The sequence below is a fragment of the Procambarus clarkii genome, chromosome 61, assembly GCF_040958095.1.
Source record: "Procambarus clarkii isolate CNS0578487 chromosome 61, FALCON_Pclarkii_2.0, whole genome shotgun sequence".
NCBI classification, from domain to species: domain Eukaryota; kingdom Metazoa; phylum Arthropoda; class Malacostraca; order Decapoda; family Cambaridae; genus Procambarus; species Procambarus clarkii.
In genome coordinates, this window is record NC_091210.1 from 31269283 (window position 1) to 31289548 (window position 20266).

The following is a 20266-nucleotide window of genomic DNA, read 5'->3' on the forward strand; positions in this document are numbered from 1 at the left end:
CAGCTCCTGCAGATGTCTGACATCAGGTACCTGTGTAAAAATGTCGTCAACATACCTGCAGTATATGGCCGGTTTCAAGTTCATGTCGACTAAGACTTTTTGCTCGATGGTACCCATGTAGAAGTTTGCAAACAGGACACCTAGGGGAGAACCCATGGCGACCCCATCTACTTGCTTATACATGTGCCCATCCGGGCTCAAGAAGGGTGCCTCTTTAGTACAAGCTAGGAGTAGTTTCCTCAGAAAACTTTCTGGCATGTCAAGAGGAGTACAGGCTGGATCACGATACACTCTGTCGGCTATCATTCCGATTGTCTCGTCCACAGGTACGTTGGTAAACAGCGATTCTACGTCCAACGAGGCTCTTATCCCTGTGGCCCGTGTGCCCCGCAGTAAGTCCACAAATTCCTTTGGAGACTTCAGGCTGAAGGCGCAAGGAACATAAGGAGTCAGCAGGCCGTTGAGTCGCTTCGCCAGTCTGTACGTGGGTGTGGGTATCTGGCTAATGATTGGCCGAAGTGGGTTTCCAGGCTTGTGCGTCTTGACATTTCCATACGCATATCCAGGTTTATATTCCCCAATGATCTTTGGCAGGTGGAGTCCGGATTTCTTGGCGTTCACAGTTTCGATCAGTTTGTTGACCTTTGCTTTTAATTCGGCTGTAGTGTCCTTCGTTACCCTTTGGAACTTAGTTTGGTCAGAGAGTATGATGTTCATTTTCGCCAGATATTCGTCTTTTTTAAGAATGACATATATTGGCGACTTGTCACCTCTCCTGACAACTATCTCCTTGTTCTAAGGAGATAGGTAAGTTACCTTAGAGATGTTCTAAGGTAAGGCAGGTCCTAGTCAATAACGGCTTCTCCAATGGTTTCATCGAAGACATCATAAGAAGGAAAGTGAAAAGCCATGCAACCTCTGAAGAGACAACTAACACAACACCTATACCCCCTATTAGACTATTTTACAGGAACTTCTTTTTCCACAGCTCATAAAACGGAGGAAAGGGTCCTGAAAGATATTGTTAATAGAAACGTTATCCCTACAGACAAAAATCAGAGGATACAACTGACGATTTACTATAAAACCAGAAAAACGGCCAGCCTACTCATGAGAAACTCTCCAGACACAAAACAGAACGCTTTAAAAGAGACTAACGTCGTCTATGCCTTCAAATGCCCACTTGGGGACTGTAAGCTCCAAAAAAAACAGTATATAGGCAAGACAACAACATCTCTTTCTAGGCGTTTAACGATGCATAAGCAACAGGGCTCCATTAAGGAACATATAATCTCTTCCCATAACCAAACCATCGCCAGAGAAATCCTAGTAAACAACACAGAAATCATCGATAGATACAGCGATAGCAGGCGGCTTGACGTTTGCGAGGCACTACACATCAAGAAGTCAACACCAGCAATCAACAGCCAATTATTGCACAACTATATTCTACCCACCTCAAGACTCCGCTCCAATATAGAAGCATCAAGAAATATGGACCAATAGGCTTTCTACAAACACTTCTATTTAATACCCATTGTTTCTGTTCTGTCTTGTGTTGATACTTTTAATACCCTATTAATATCCCCTCTTGTTCTGTCTTGTATTAATGCCACATCACCCCTCCCACCTCACTCAAATGTAGATATAAAATCAGAGATACGTAAGTTCTAATCAGTTGTGTATTTGTGAAGTCTTTGAAAATGTAATAAGTTTTACGAAACGCGCCCGTGTCGCGTCAGACTAGAAATAAAAATGAATTTTGGAGAAGTGATTTTTTATTTACCTCCAACAGTGAAGCGTAATGTACGAAAGATTGAGAAAATTCGTGTTAGAATTATTAATCTTACTTTTTCGGTCATATTTAATAGTATATATATATATATATATATATATATATATATATATATATATATATATATATATATATATATATATATATATATATATATATATATGAATATATATATTAGAGGGTACCACCTCTGGTGCAATTGTAGAAACCCACATCCTCGAAGAAGAAAATAAAGAGTATTTTGAGAAGACCTTGTGGATTCTCACTGAACACTTTAATCTTTTACTCTACTACCACCCATATTATTTATTTATTTTATTTTATTTTAGTTTATTTAATTTTATTGCAATGCTACAGCTTACAGAGAACACACACAGATATATAACAATATAACAATCAGTGTTTGAAGACCTCGTCCACCTCCTCGGAGGTTGGGTGCGCAGTCAGTATACAGCACGCATTTTCCCTTTGAACTGGGACACTGAGGCGATGGAACAGGAAACTGGCCGCTCTTGAGCGGCCAGTTTCGTTGCAACATATCACCTCACCCAAACTGTTGCAACATATCACCTCACCCAAACTGTTGCAACATATCACCTCACCCAAACTGTTGCAACATATCACCTCACCCAAACTGTTGCAACATATCACCTCACCCAAACTATTGCAACATATCACCTCACCCAAACTGTTGCAACATATCACCTCACCCAAATGCGAGTATATAAGACAAGCTGTTCAATGTTAGCATTAAGTAAAACTCTGTTTAGTGTTTTCAGGTTACAGTTGTGCGTGTGTAAACTAAAGTCTTTGATAATGTAATAAGTTATTTCGAAACGCGTTCAAGCGTTGCGTCAGACTAAGAATAAAAATTAATTTTGGAGAATTGATTTTTCAATTACCATCGACAGTAAAAAGAATCATAAGAAATATTGAGAAAATTCGTGTTAGAACTGTTAATCTTACTTTTTCGGTCATATTTAACAACATATATATATGTATATATGTTGTTAAATATGACCGAAAAAGTAAGATTAACAGTTCTAACACGAATTTTCTCAATATTTCTTATGATTCTTTTTACTGTCGATGGTAATTGAAAAATCAATTCTCCAAAATTAATTTTTAAATTAATTATATATTAAATTAATTATATATATATATAATTTTTAAATTATATATATATATATATATATATATATATATATATATATATATATATATATATATATATATATATAAATATATATATATAAATATATATATATAAATATATATATATATATATATTGTTAAAGATAGGTTAGGTTAGGTAGGGTTGGTTAGGTTCGGTCATATATCTACGTTAATTTTAACTGGAATAAAAAAAAATTGACCTCATACATACTGAAATAGGTAGCTTTATCATTTCATAAGAAAAAAAATTAGAGAAATTATATTAATTCAGGAAAACTTGGCTTATTAGGCAAATTGGGCCTTGCATAGTAGGCCGAGAAGTGCATTCTGGCTACTAGGTACGACATATATATATATATATATATATATATATATATATATATATATATATATATATATATATATATATATATATATACATCAGTCGAAGACATCATAAGAAGGAAAGTGAAAAGCCATGCAACCTCTGAAGAGACAACTAACACAACACCTATACCCCCTATTAGACTATTTTACAGGAACTTCTTTTCCACAGCTCATAAAACGGAGGAAAGGGTCCTGAAAGATATTGTTAATAGAAACGTTATCCCTACAGACAAAAATCAGAGGATACAACTGACGATTTACTATAAAACCAGAAAAACGGCCAGCCTACTCATGAGAAACTCTCCAGACACAAAACAGAACGCTTTAAAAGAGACTAACGTCGTCTATGCCTTCAAATGCCCTCTTGGGGACTGTAAGCTCCAAAAAACCCAGTATATAGGCAAGACAACAACATCTCTTTCTAGGCGTTTAACGATGCATAAACAACAGGGCTCCATTAAGGAACATATAATCTCTTCCCACAACCAAACCATCGCCAGAGAAATCCTAGTAAACAACACAGAAATCATCGATAGATACAGCGATAGCAGGCGGCTTGACGTTTGCGAGGCACTACACATTAAGAAGTCAACACCAGCAATCAACAGCCAATTATTGCACAACTATATTCTACCCACCTCAAGACTCCGCTCCAATATAGAAGCATCAAGAAATATGGACCAATAGGCTTTCTACAATCACTTCCATTTAAATACCCATTGTTTCGTGTTCTGTCTTGTGTTGATGAAATTAATACCCTATTAATGCTTCCTCACCCCGGCCCCGCCCCTTCCTCACCCCGGCCCCGCCCCGACCTAGCTCACCCCGGCCCCGCCCCTTCCTCACCCCGGCCCCGCCCCGACCTAGCTCACCCCGGCCCCGCCCCGCCCCGCCTCTTCCTCACCCCGGCCCCGCCCCGACCTAGCTCACCCCCGCCCCGCCCCGACCTCACCCCGACCCAGCCTCTTCCTCGCCCCGGCCCCGCCCCTTCCTCACCCCGGCCCAGCCCCTTCCTCACCCCGGCCCCGCCCCGCATCTTCCTCATCCCAGCCCCGCCTCGACCTCACCCCATCCCCGCCCCTTCCACACTCCCGCCCGCCCATTCCTCACCCCGGCCCCGCCCCGACCTCACCCCGGCCCCGCCCCGACCTAGCTCACCCCAGCCCTGCCCCGACCTAGCTCACCCCCGCCCCGCCCCGACCTAGCTCACCCCCGCCCCGCCCCGACCTAGCTCACCTCCGCCCAGCCCCGACCTAGCTCACCCCTGCCCCGCCCCGACCTAGCTCACCCCCGCCCCTCCCCGACCTAGCTCACCCCAGCCCTGCCCCGACCTAGCTCACCCCCGCCCCGCCCCGACCTAGCTCATCCCAGCCCTGCCCCGACCAAGCTCAACCCCGCCCCGCCCCGACCTAGCTCACCCCCGCCCCGCCCCGACCTAGCTCACCCCAGCCCTGCCCCGACCTAGCTCACCCCCGCCCCGCCCCGACCTAGCTCACCCCAGCCCTGCCCCGACCTAGCTCACCCCCGCCCCGCCCCGACCTAGCTCACCCCAGCCCTGCCCCGACCTAGCTCACCCCGGCCCCGCCCCTTCCTTACCCCGGCCCCGCCCCGACCTAGCTCACCCCGGCCCCGTTCCGCCCCTTCCTCACCCCGGCCCCGCCCCGACCTAGCTCACCCCGGCCCCGCCCCGACCTAGCTCACCCCGGCCCTGCCTCGACCTAGCTCACCCCGGCCCTGTTCCGCCCCTTCCTCACCCCAGCCCTGCCCCGACCTAGCTCACCCCGGCCCCGCCCTTTCCTTACCCCGGCCCCGCCCCGACCTAGCTCACCCCGGCCCTGTTCCGCCCCTCCCTCACCCCGGCCCCGCCCCTTCCTCACCCCGGCCCCGCCCCTTCCTCACCCCGGCCCCGCCCCGACCTAGCTCACTCCGGCCCCGCCCCGACCTAGCTCACCCCGGCCCCGCCCCTTCCTCACCCCGGCCCCGCCCCTTCCTCACCCCGGCCCCGCCCCTTCCTCACCCCGGCCCGGCCCGACCTAGCTCACCCCGGCCCCGCCCCTTCCTCACCCCGGCGCCGCCCCGCCCCGCCCCGCCCCTTCCTCACCCCGGCCCCGTCCCGACCTAGTTCACCTCGGCCCCGCCCCGACCTAGCTCACCCCCGCCCCGCCCCGCCTCTTCCTCTCCCCGGCCCCGCCCCGACCTAGCTCACCCCCGCCCCGACCTAGCTCACCCCCGCCCCGCCCCGACCTCACCCCGGCCCAGCCTCTTCCTCACCCCGGCCCCGCCCCTTCCTCACCCGGGCCCAGCCCCTTCCTCACCCCGGCCCCGCCCCGCATCTTCCTCATCCCGGCCCCGCCCGCCCATTCCTCACCCCGGTCCCGCCCCGACCTCCTCCCGGCCCCGTCCCTTCCTCACCCCGGCCCCGCCCCGACCTCACCCCGGCCCCGCCCCGACCTCACCCCAGCCCCACTCCGCCCCGACCTAGCTCACCCCCGCCCCGCCCCGCCCTCACCCCGGCCCCGCCCCGCCCCGACCTCACCCCGGCCCCGCCCCGACCTCACCCCGGCCCCGCTTCTTCCTCACCCCGGCCCCGCCCCGACCTCATCCCGGTCCCGCCTCAACCTCACCCCGGCCCCGTCCCGACCTAGTTCACCTCGGCCCCGCCCCGACCTAGCTCACCCCCGCCCCGCCCCGCCTCTTCCTCTCCCCGGCCCCGCCCCGACCTAGCTCACCCCCGCCCCGACCTAGCTCACCCCCGCCCCGCCCCGACCTCACCCCGGCCCAGCCTCTTCCTCACCCCGGCCCCGCCCCTTCCTCACCCGGGCCCAGCCCCTTCCTCACCCCGGCCCCGCCCCGCATCTTCCTCATCCCGGCCCCGCCCGCCCATTCCTCACCCCGGTCCCGCCCCGACCTCCTCCCGGCCCCGTCCCTTCCTCACCCCGGCCCCGCCCCGACCTCACCCCGGCCCCGCCCCGACCTCACCCCAGCCCCACTCCGCCCCGACCTAGCTCACCCCCGCCCCGCCCCGCCCTCACCCCGGCCCCGCCCCGCCCCGACCTCACCCCGGCCCCGCCCCGACCTCACCCCGGCCCCGCTTCTTCCTCACCCCGGCCCCGCCCCGACCTCATCCCGGTCCCGCCTCAACCTCACCCTGGCCCCGCCCCGCCCTCACCACGGCCACGCCCCGACGTCACCATGGCCCCGCCCCTTCCTCACCCCGGCCCTGCCCCGACGTCACCCCGGCCCCGCCCCGACCTCACCCCAGCCCCGCCCCTTCCTCACCCCGGCTTCCTGTAACACTGTAAAAGTGTTTGGTTTAGTTGTATTTAATACATACATAGAGATACATGAGTCACATACAAGGATTTGAGAAGGTGCCAGCTTGGTCGGCCTGAGTTTCACACCTCTAAGAGCTAATGACCTCAAGTGACCTGAGGTCAGATCATGAGAATTTCACCTTGCTTCCGTTAATCTTATAATTGGAGCCTGGTAGCCTTCAAACATGCCGACGTTTAAGGAGCGGCTTGGTAGAGTGCCTGAGGCTATCTACTCGTGGGCGGAGTTAGTTACTAGGTTCCCCAATATATAATTCGAGAGCATTAACGGAGAAGAACAGCAGCCAGCAGAGGAGAGAAGACGGCCTAGCAGGGAGGCTGTCGGCCGGCAGGGCGGGACAGTCCCTGTCAACTACAGAATCTCAATCCAGGTATAGGCAGGCACTTGGTGAGTTGAGCATTAAGGTGACTTGGTCGTGTTTACATATGTTGTGTGATTATCAGGGGCAGTCAAGTTGTAGGGCTCTCAAATTCTTGGATGATGACTCACTTGGCATATTAAACTTGAACATTTGAGTTGCTTAAATTATGATAGTTATCATGTGAAATATAATTGAATTTATTATTTACATTGCCTTTAACTGTGTCCCCAAGAGTTGAGTTGAGGTGAGAAAGCCTCTGGGATTATTGGTTCCCTGATTTTACTGAGTACATGATAAAGATGGGACATACTAATAATGACCTTGATAACATCTTTTGAGAATTTTGTGATACAGACAAGTTCCATTCCTTGTCTTGTATGTAATGATCATGAATGGATGGTGGCAGCTTTTCGTCTTCTACTATCTACTTCTACTATCTACTCTTCTACTTCTACCTATCTACACCTCTCCCTCCACCCCTCTCTAAACTCTCACTTTCAACTAATGACCCTCCTCGCTCCTCCCACCTCCCTACCTCTCACCCCAAACCCTCACTAATTACTTCACTATTCATTTCTTTCCTTTCGTTTTATCTTATACGTTTGTGGCAGTGAAATGTATTCTAGAGTTCTCTCTAGAGTTTCGGGTAGCTGGTCAAGTTACGGTGCCTTGTAGTCTTAGCACCTAGGTAGTCAAATACCTAGGTTACAAGGTGTTGAACGAGAGAGGTTGCCTTAGGAACTCTGGGAGTGCTCTAGAATAGTTAGCTAACTGAGGACGGGATAACGGACTAGAGAGAACTGTTTCCCCCGGCCTCGTTAGTTAACTGGGGGGTGGAATAATGGACAAGATATAGCTATTTCCTCCACCCCCCGTTACACTCCCCCCGCCCCGACCTCACCCCGGCCCCGCCCCGACCTCACCCCAGCCCCGCCCCTTCCTCACCCCGGCCCCGCCCCGGCCTCCGCCCGCCCCGACCTCACCCCGCCCCGACCTCACCCCTGCCCTGCCCCCCGCCCCTTCCTCGCCCCGGCCTCTCCCCGGCCCCGCCCCGGCCTCCCCCCGCCCCGACCTCACCCCGGCCCCGCTCCGACCTCACCCCAGCCCCGCTCCGACCTCACCCCAGCCCCGCCCCTTCCTCACCCCAGCCCCGCCCCGACCTCACCCCGGTCCCGCCCCGGCCTCCCCCGGGTCATCATCGTACAACCTAGCCTCTTACGTCCCACGCTGGACCGTCGTAGCTTACTAGCCACTTACGTCCCACGCTGGAACGTCGTAGCTTACTAGCCACTTACGTCCCACGCTGGACCGTCGTAGCTTACTAGCCTCTTACGTCCCACGCTGCACCGTCGTAACTTACTAGCCTCTTACGTCCCACGCTGGACCATCGTAGCTTACTAGCTTCTTACGACCCACGCTGGACCGTCGTAACCTAGCCACTTACGTCCCATGCTGGACCGTCGTAGCTTACTAGCCTCTTACGACCCACGCTGGACCGTCGTAGCTTACTAGCCTCTTACGTCCCACGCTGGACCGTCGTAACCTAGCCACTTACGTCCCACGCTGGACCGTCGTAGCTTACTAGCCTCTTACGTCCCGCGCTGGACCGTCGTAACTTACTAGCCACTTACGTCCCACGCTGGACCGTCGTAACTTACTAGCCACTTACGTCCCATGCTGGACCGTCGTAGCTTACTAGCCTCTTACGTCCCACGCTGGACCGTCGTAACTTACTAGCCACTTACGTCCCACGCTGGACCGTCGTAACTTACTAGCCACTTACGTCCCATGCTGGACCGTCGTAGCTTACTAGCCTCTTACGTCCCGCGCTGGACCGTCGTAGCTTACTAGCCACTTACGTCCCACGCTGGACCGTCGTAACTTACTAGCCACTTAAGTCCACGCGGGACGTCGTAACTTACTAGCCTCTTACGTCCCGCGCTGGACCGCTGTAACTTACTAGCCACTTACGTCCCATGCAGGACCGTCGTAGCTTACTAGCCACTTACGTCCCACGCTGGACCGTCGTAACTTACTAGCCACTTACGTCCCACGCTGGACCGTCGTAGCTTACTAGCCACTTACGTCCCACGCTGGACCGTCGTAGCTTACTAGCCACTTACGTCCCACGCTGGACCGTCGTAGCTTACTAGCCACTTACGTCCCACGCTGGACCGTCGTAGCTATTTAGCCTCTTACGTCCCACGCTGGACCGTCGTAACTTACTAGCCTCTTACGTCCCACGCTGGACCGTCGTAACTTACTAGCCACTTACGTCCACGCGGGACGTCGTAACTTACTAGCCTCTTACGTCCCACGCTGGACCGTCGTAACTTACTAGCCACTTACGTCCCACGCTGGACTGTCGTAACTTACTAACCTCTTACGTCCCACGCTGGACCGTCGTAACTTACTAGCCACTTACGTCCCACGCTGGACTGTCGTAACCTACTAGCCTCTTACGTCCCACGCTGGACTGTCGTAACTTACTAGCCACTTACGTCCCACGCTGGACCGTCGTAACTTACTAGCCACTTACGTCCACGCGGGACGTCGTAACTTACTAGCCTCTTGCGTCCCACGCAGGACCGTCGTAGCTTACTAGCCACTTACGTCCCACGCTGGACCGTCGTAACTTACTAGCCTCTTACGTCCCACGCTGGACCGTCGTAGCTTACTAGCCACTTACGTCCCACGCTGGACCATCGCAGCTTACTAGCCACTTACGTCCCACGCTGGATCGTCGTAACTTACTAGCCTCTTACGTCCAACGCTAAACCGTCGTAGCTTACTAGCCTCGTACGTCCCATGTTGGACCGTCGTAACTTACTAGCCACTTACGTCCACGCGGGACGTCGTAACTTACTAGCCTCTTACGTCCCACGTTGGACCGTCGTAACTTACTAGCCACTTACGTCCCACGCTGGACCGTCGTAGCTTACTAGCCACTTACGTCCCACGCTGGACTGTCGTAACTTACTAGCCTCTTACGTCCCACGCTGGACTGTCGTAACTTACTAGCCTCGTACGTCCCACGCTGGACCGTCGTAGCTTACTAGCCACTTACGTCCCACGCTGGACTGTCGTAACTTACTAGCCTCTTACGTCCCACGCTGGACCGTCGTAGCTTACTAGCCACTTACGTCCCACGCTGGACCGTCGTAACTTACTAGCCACTTACGTCCCACGCTGGACCGTCGTAGCTTACTAGCCACTTACGTCCCACGCTGGACCGTCGTAGCTTACTAGCCTCTTACGTCCCACGCTGGACGTCGTAGCTTACTAGCCACTTACGTCCCACGCTGTACCGTCGTAGCTTTCTAGCCTCTTACGTCCCACGCTGTACGTCGTAGCTTACTAGCCACTTACGTCCCACGCTGGACCGTCGTAGCTTACTAGCCACTTACGACCCACGCTGGACCGTCGTAGCTTACTAGCCTCGTACGTCCCACGTTGGACCGTCGTAACCTAGCCTCTTACGTCCCACCCTGGACCGCCGTAGCTTACTAGTCTCTTACGTCCCACGCTGGACCGTCGTAACCTAGCCACTTACGTCCCACGCTGGACGTCGTAACCTAGCCTCTTACGTCCCACGCTGGACGTCGTAACCTAGCCACTTACGTCCCATGCTGGACCGTCGTAACTTAGCAACTTACGTCCCACGTTGGACCGTCGTAACTTAGCCACTTACGTCCCACGCTGGACCGTCGTAGCTTACTAGCCACTTACGTCCCACGCTGGACCATCGCAGCTTACTAGCCACTTACGTCCCACGCTGGACCGTCGTAACTTACAAGCCTCTTACGTCCCACGCTGGACCGTGGTAACTTACTAGCCACTTACGTACCACGCTGGACCGTCGTAGCTTACTAGCCACTTACGTCCCACGCTGGACCGTCGTAGCTTACTAGCCTCTTACGTCCCACGCGGGACGTCGTAGCTTACTAGCCACTTACGTCCCACGCTGGACCGTCGTAGCTTACAAGCCACTTACGTCCCACGCTGGACCGTCGTAACTTACTAGCCACTTACGACCCACGCTGGACCGTCGTAGCTTACTAGCCACTTACGTCCCACGCTGGACCGTCGTAACTTACTAGCCACTTACGTCCCACGCTGGACCGTCGTAGCTTACTAGCCACTTACGTCCCTCGCTGGACCGTCGTAGCTTACTAGCCTCTTACGTCCCACGCTGGACCGTCGTAACCTAGCCACTTACGTCCCACGCTGGACCGTCGTAGCTTACTAGCCACTTACGTCCCACGCTGGACCGTCGTAGCTTACTAGCCATTTACGACCCACGCTGGACCGTCGTAGCTTACTAGCCTCGTACGTCCCACGTTGGACCGTCGTAACCTAGCCACTTACGTCCCACGCTGGACCGCCGTAGCTTACTAGCCTCTTACGTCCCACGCTGGACCGTCGTAACCTAGCCACTTACGTCCCACGCTGGACGTCGTAACCTAGCCTCTTACGTCCCACGCTGGACGTCGTAACTTAGCCACTTACGTCCCATGCTGGACCGTCGTAACTTAGCAACTTACGTCCCACGCTGGACCGTCGTAACTTAGCCACTTACGTCCCACGCTGGACCGTCGTAGCTTACTAGCCACTTACGTCCCACGCTGGACCGTCGTAGCTTACTAGCCACTTACGTCCCATGCTGGACCGTCGTAGCTTACTAGCCACTTACGTCCCACGCTGGACCGTCGAAACCTAGCCACTTACGTACCACGCTGGACCGTCGTAGCTTACTAGCCACTTACGTCCCACGCTGGACCGTCGTAACCTAGCCTCTTACGTCCCACGCTGGACCGTCGTAACCTAGCCTCTTACGTCCCACGCTGGACCGTCGTAACTTACTAGCCTCTTACGTCCCCCGCTGGACCGTCGTAACCTAGCCTCTTACGTCCCACGCTGGACCGTCGTAACCTAGCCTCTTATGTCCCACGCTGGACCGTCGTAACTTACTGGACACTTACGTCCCACGCTGGACCGTCGTAACCTAGCCACTTACGTCCCACGCTGGACCGTCGTAGCTTACTAGCCACTTACGTCCCACGCTGGACCGTCGTAGCTTACTAGCCACTTACGTCCCTCGCTGGACCGTCGTAGCTTACTAGCCACTTACGTCCCTCGCTGGACCATCGCAGCTTACTAGCCACTTACGTCCCACGCTGGACCGTCGTAACTTACTAGCCTCTTACGTCCCACGCTGGACCGTGGTAACTTACTAGCCACTTACGTACCACGCTGGACCGTCGTAGCTTACTAGCCCCTTACGTCCCACGCTGGACCGTCGTAGCTTACTAGCCTCTTACGTCCCACGCTGGACGTCGTAGCTTACTAGCCACTTACGTCCCACGCTGGACCGTCGTAGCTTACTAGCCACTTACGTCCCACGCTGGACCGTCGTAACTTACTAGCCACTTACGACCCACGCTGGACCGTCGTAGCTTACTAGCCACTTACGTCCCACGCTGGACCGTCGTAACTTACTAGCCACTTTCGTCCCACGCTGGACCGTCGTAGCTTACTAGCCTCTTACGTCCCACGCTGGACCGTCGTAACCTAGCCACTTACGTCCCACGCTGGACCGTCGTAGCTTACTAGCCACTTACGTCCCACGCTGGACCGTCGTAGCTTACTAGCCTCTTACGTCCCACGCTGGACCGTCGTAACCTAGCCACTTACGTCCCACGCTGGACCGTCGTAGCTTACTAGCCACTTACGTCCCACGCTGGACCGTCGTAGCTTACTAGCCACTTACGACCCACGCTGGACCGTCGTAGCTTACTAGCCTCGTACGTCCCACGTTGGACCGTCGTAACCTAGCCTCATACGTCCCACGCTGGACCGCCGTAGCTTACTAGCCTCTTACGTCCCACGCTGGACCGTCGTAACCTAGCCACTTACGTCCCACGCTGGACGTCGTAACCTAGCCTCTTACGTCCCACGCTGGACGTCGTAACTTAGCCACTTACGTCCCATGCTGGACCGTCGTAACTTAGCAACTTACGTCCCACGCTGGACCGTCGTAACTTAGCCACTTACGTCCCACGCTGGACCGTCGTAGCTTACTAGCCACTTACGTCCCACGCTGGACCGTCGTAGCTTACTAGCCACTTACGTCCCACGCTGGACCGTCGTAGCTTACTAGCCACTTACGTCCCACGCTGGACCGTCGAAACCTAGCCACTTACGTCCCACGCTGGACCGTCGTAGCTTACTAGCCACTTACGTCCCACGCTGGACCGTCGTAACCTAGCCTCTTACGTCCCACGCTGGACCGTCGTAACCTAGCCTCTTACGTCCCACGCTGGACCGTCGTAACTTACTAGCCTCTTACGTCCCACGCTGGACCGTCGTAACCTAGCCTCTTACGTCCCACGCTTGACCGTCGTAACCTTGCCTCTTATGTCCCACGCTGGACCGTCGTAACTTACTGGACACTTACGTCCCACGCTGGACCGTCGTAACCTAGCCACTTACGTCCCACGCTGGACCGTCGTAGCTTACTAGCCACTTACGTCCCACGCTGGACCGTCGTAGCTTACTAGCCACTTACGTCCCACGCTGGACCGTCGTAGCTTACTAGCCACTTACGTCCCTCGCTGGACCGTCGTAGCTTACTAGCCACTTACGTCCCACGCTGGACCGTCGTAGCTTGCTAGCCTCTTACGTCTCACGCTGGACCGTCGTAACCTAGCCACTTACGTCCCACGCTGGACCGTCGTAACTTAGCCACTTACGTCCCCCGCTGGACCGTCGTAACTTAGCCACTTACGTCTCACGCTGGACCGTCGTAACCTAGCCTCTTACGTCCCACGCTGGACCGTCGTAGCTTACTAGCCACTTACGTCCCTCGCTGGACCGTCGTAGCTTACTAGCCACTTACGTCCCACGCTGGACCGTCGTAGCTTACTAGCCTCTTACGTCTCACGCTGGACCGTCGTAACCTAGCCACTTACGTCCCACGCTCGACCGTCGTAACTTAGCCACTTACGTCCCCCGCTGGACCGTCGTAACTTAGCCACTTACGTCTCACGCTGGACCGTCGTAACCTAGCCTCTTACGTCCCACGCTGGAAGTCGTAACCTTGCCACTTACGACCTATGCAGGAATGTGTACGACTTTAATACACTTCCATTCCAAGCACTCTATAATGACAGGACTTATAAATATACATCCCTTAACGCGGTCCACCGCAATACAGATTTGCATTTCATGAAAACTCTAAGGGACTGTCAACTCCGGTTAATTGTATAACTCTACATATATTACAGCCAACTGTATTCATAGTTAGGTTCTCCCCCCCTTCCTTAAGCGAGGCTTCTCCCAGCAAATCCGAACAAACAGTTCGAAAAATACGAGAGGTTTTGTGAGAGAACAAATCTCTTTGTGTTCAAAAAAATCCCGTTGCTTTTTGAACAATGATTTCAACAGCAGTTTCCGGCCTCTGCTTGCTGGTGATTGGCAATTACCAGCTCCAACAGCACTGTTAAATGGCAGTCATCTTATGGGGGACTTTTGTGTGGCGGCCTTTACTGCTTGTTGGCTGGTGGGTAATTGGGTAGTTGTTGGCAAGGTTGTTAGGAATGAACCACAATTTGATCAACCAGGCTGTGACTCATGCGTCAGGCTGCGAGCAGCTGCATCCAACAGCCTGGTTGATCAGGGGCCTGATTCACGAAGCAGTTACGCAAGCACTTACGAACGTATACATCTTTCCTCAATCTTTGACAGCTTTGGTTACATTTATTAAACAGTTTACAAGCATGACAACTTGCCAATCAACTGTTGTTATTGTTATAAACAGCCTCCTGGTGCTTCAGAGCTCATTAACTGTTTAATAATTGTAAACAAAGCCGCCAAAGATTGAGGAAAGATAGACAGGTTCGTAAGTGCTTGCGTAACTGCTTCATGAATCTGGCGCCAGTCCAGCAACGAGGAGGCCTGGTCGAGGACCGGGCCGCGGAGACGTTAAACCTCGAAACCATCTCAAGGTAACCTCAAGGTAACCTCAAGGTAAACTTAGGGGTTCGAATTCCTAAATATTTTAACATAAACATTGATAAGGACTTATAAGTGATACAAATAAATCCACTACGGGCTCGCCATAGCCCGTGCTACTTGGAACATTTTGTTCCAAGTACTGAATTTTAAACAACAAGAACAGAAGATACAAATAACTGACAAGTTCTAATAGATATAGATGCTTAAGTTATTGTGCCAAAGTTGACACGCTGTTGTTTGTTGTTGACACTACTCACTCAGTGTCACGTGATGAGTCATTATATGCACAATATGCTAATATATTATAATATTAATTTATATATGAGAAAATTCCCATTTTGAATGAAGTTCATGTCAAAATTTATGACTGCGTCTGAGGGGTCGACCGCTGGATGGAATGGACTTGAGTCAAGGACGAGTTGATAAACAGGGTCAAATAGACAGTTACGGGAACAATAAAGGGATAAAGATCATTAACAATGACACATCACCTTACATGGCAACAATCTCTCGTTGTCAAGCTCCCGTGCCGCGTTACCAAGTGAACGATAATATCAGCAAGTATCGCTCACCGGACTGGTCTGTCAGTCAGATATATTCACTCACAGTCATGTTACCAGTCACCGACAGCAGTCACTCACACTACTCAAGATAGAACACACCACAAACTGTCTCTCAGTCATACTTACAAAAGTGAACTAAGTAATTAACTGGCACCGCGCCACTTAAATAAATATCCGAACTAAATAAAGTGAATGAGACGAAGATTATTGACAAGTGTGACACGCTGTTGACCAGGAGTTATGCCAACACGTGATCCATTAATTACTATGTAATTTTTATTTACCTGAAGGCCACAACTAGTGGCCTTGACGAGGACAGAAAGTCGGCGGCTTGTCAAATTCCCCTTTCCCCTGATGATCTTTTCCAGCTGTATTTTAAAAGACAATAGAGTTTTGGCTTCTACGGGTTCGGCGGGTAGGCGGTTCCTCGGGTTTACAACCCTATGGGTGAAAAATCATCTTAAGGTTTCTGTCTTACATTGTGGCTTCTTGAGCCACAGTTTAGACTGCTCTTGTTGTGCTTCAAGCTGAATATTGTGTATTGTGATGGCTCATCTTCTGATCAATGTTGCATCTTGCATAAACGACGCCATGGACATAGTAGCATCTTTGGAGCGCTTATATCGTGACTTAGTCCATGATATCTCATGATAGCTAACACGACCATCCCATGATATCCCATGATAGCTAACACGACCATCCCATGATATCCCATGATAGCTAACACGACCATCCCATGATAGCTAACACAACCATCCCATGATATCCCATGATATCCCATGGGATGATATCATTATCTTGCACACTGAAGGCACTGTACATCCCACACCTCTCACATTACCCCGAAGACGAATTCGTAAGTTATAATGTAATGTTCACTCAGGATCGTTAAGATAAGATAACTTAAAACTAAAACACTAAGTTAGGAAGAAATATAATCCGCTATTTTCACATCTATTAAATCTTGATAAATAAAAATGTAAATGTTCGTTTCTTCCAAATCGCTAATCTCCGAAGGTTCTTCACTGATTGCTTTGAAATTTTGACACAACGTTCCATTCGTATACGAGCGTGTTTTTATATATCTAATATATAGATGTCACGTCTGTGAAACGTTAAAAACATGCTTTTTATTGAAATAAAACAGCCCCATCTGATGCACGTAAAAGCAACACACGCTATACTAAATATGTTACAATTCCATATTAATGTTTCTGATTGCATTGATAAATTGAATTTTCATAGATTTCGATTTATTTTCATTTTGATTTGACTACCTGTGTCTCCCCAGGTGACCCCTTGAGACACAGGTGACTCACTACCATGAGCTAAGAATGTGTTTTCTTCTTGAATGTTCTCCTTGATCAATGAGACTGTGATGGACGATCATCTTATAAATCCTTCGTAATTCTGTTGTCGAGTTCACGCCTAATTATATATGTGTGTCCAACATGGAAATGGGATTTTATAGTATTAAATCCAATAATTATAGTAAAATGATTATGATTTTCTATACTGGTTCTTTATTGAATATAAATTAATAAAAAATGCAAGGGGGAATCTAGAATATATTTTGAAATAAAATAACAAACTAGGAAACATTTTCGAAGAGGAAGATTAAAAAAGGCAATTATATTTTACATAAACATTAGTGTTAACAGTTTGGGCAAGAGAGGGAGAAATGAAGGAAGATGGGAATAGGGAAGGAATAGGAAGACTGAGGAAAGGCAAGGGGTTGCGACCACGTAACGGGGACATTAAACATGGACTGCATATATATATAACCTGTGAAATTTATACATTCTGGCAGCATCTGAGATGAATCTCTGGGATGTTTACCTCGGAGATGAAGATGCTGCTCACAAGGATTACGGGAAGAATGGGAGACCAGGTTATTGGAGCTCATAGGATGGAGGAGATATCATGGGATGAGGAGGGATATCATGAGATGAAGAACAGATCATAGGATAAAGAAGATATCATCGTTAGTGGTTTTCAGAGATAAAGAGAAATCACCAGACGACAGTTACGATTCTTGGAATGAGGAGAGAGAGGGGGGGGGGTGGATAGGAGAGTAGGGAGAAGGAGGGAAGGGAGGGACTAAGAGAAGAAAGGTAGGTAGAAAAGTGAGAGAGAACAGTATGAAAAGAGGTTAAATGTGAGGAAAAGAGTGTAAGAAATAGGGAGATAAGTAGGAAGAAAAATAGTGATGAAACAATGGATGGCCGAGTTAGCTGAGGATAAGAACAGGGACTATTAGACTAATGGGAAGAAATAGGGTAGACGCAGGGAAACAGAGAAGGAAGGAAGAGACTGATAAAGGAACTGGCCACAGTGGCAAGTAGAATAATGGAAATGTACATACGTATTTGATGATGATCTTAAGTGTTAAATTAATATCCCCATTATGTAATGTATTACAATATTTATTTGGAACAAAGTATAAGGAGTATAAGTGCTGTTGACAGTATCAAGATCAGTAGCACCACAGGTAGCAGGAACACCCTCATCAGTAGCACCACAGGTAGCAGGAACACCCTCATCAGTAGCACCACAGGTAGCAGGAACACCCTCATCAGTAACACCACAGGTAGCAGGAACACCCTCATCAGTAACACCACAGGTAGCAGGAACACCCTCATCAGTAGCACCACAGGTAGCAGGAACACCCTCATCAGTAACACCACAAGTAGCAGGAACACCCTCATCAGTAACACCACAGGTAGCAGGAACACCCCCATCAGTAGCACCACAGGTAGCAGGAACACCCTCATCCGTAACACCACAGGTAGCAGGAACACCCTCATCAGTAACACCACAAGTAGCAGGAACACCCTCATCAGTAACACCACAAGTAGCAGGAACACCCTCATCAGTAACACCACAGGTAGCAGGAACACCCTCATCAGTAACACCACAGGTAGCAGGAACACCCTCATCAGTAACACCACAAGTAGCAGGAACACCCTCATCAGTAGCACCACAGGTAGCAGGAACACCCTCATCAGTAACACCACAGGTAGCAGGAACACCCTCATCAGTAACACCACAGGTAGCAGGAACACCCTCATCAGTAGCACCACAAGTATCAGGAACACCCTCATCAGTAGCACCACAGGTAACAGGAACACCCGCATCAGTAGCAGCAACAACAGCCAAGAAACTCATTACATTACGATACACAATTCATCAAAGGCGCGACAGATTTAATTTCCAAATGCAACAATTTAATCATTTTAATAATCTTATGAGATAATGTTACTTAGTTATTGACACCTTTCATCACTCACAGGGTTGAGCGCTGGAAAATTTGAGCACTTACATATATGACTCAATTTTGAGCTTTATCTAATAAACTTATGACTATTAGATACAGTTCAAAACTCAAACATATGACTTAGATGACGTAAAAAACATATATATGACTAACTTGTACTTTAGAGCTGATATATAGAGCAAAATGCAATTACCAAATTGAAAATAATTATAATGAGATATATTTTACTAATTGTTTACACTTATTTTAGAGGTTATGAGCAGCGAAGGCCTATACGAGGCTGTTTACAACTGTACTATCCTGGGGTTGTGAAGTTCGTAAACTGTTTAACAGCTGTAAACAAGATGTCAAGATTAAAGAAGATAAACAGGTTTCGTAAATGTTATGTAAATGTTTGGTGAATCTTGGTCGAGGTTCCCACGCTGGTGGTAAAATTCCCACGCTGGGGGTAAAATTCCCACGCTGGGGGTAAAATTCCCACACTGGGGGTAAAATTCTCACGGCGGCGCTAAAATTTCCACGCTGAGGGTAAAATTCCCACGCTGAGGGTAAAATTCCAACGCTGAGGGTAAAATTCCAACGCTGAGGGTAAAATTCCAACACTGAGGGTAAAATTCCCACAGTGGGGGAAAAATTCCCACGCTGAGGGTAAAATTCCCACGGTAGGGGAAAAATTCCCACGCTGAGGGTAAAATTCCCACGGTGGGGGGAAAATTCCTACGCTGAGGGAAAATTTCCCACGCTGGGGTTATTTCGTCATTTCTCTTGAGTATCGACTGACAGCTGCAATCGTGAGAGTAATTATTTTAGATTATAATATATTTTACAATAATAGTAGTATTGCAACAATTATAGAAGTGCAATCATTATAATATTCCAATTATATTTTTCATATCATCATATTATTGAAATTCTTATAGTACTGCAATAATTACATTGCATTAACTATATAATTATAACATTACAATATTACAATGACTATAATACTGCAATACTTATAATATGGAAATAACTCTAATATTACAATAACGAAAGTTGTACAATAACCTTAGTAGTGCAATAACTATAATATTGCAATTATTTTATTAGTCACTAGTAATGTTGTTGCAGTCATTATAATATTACTAGTATTATAATGTGACAATGGTGGTCATTGTAACATGTAGAGTTACAATAATGATAATGTTGATATCATTATAATGTTGCAGTATTCTTGCAATAGTTGTATTATTGCAATAATTATATTGTTGCCATAATTATAATGCTATAATGTTATGGCAATAATGATAATATTGCAATCGTAATATTTCAGCAATAATTACAATGCTGCAGTCTAGTGAGAACAGTCTGGTGAGAACAGTCTGGTGAGAACAGTCTGG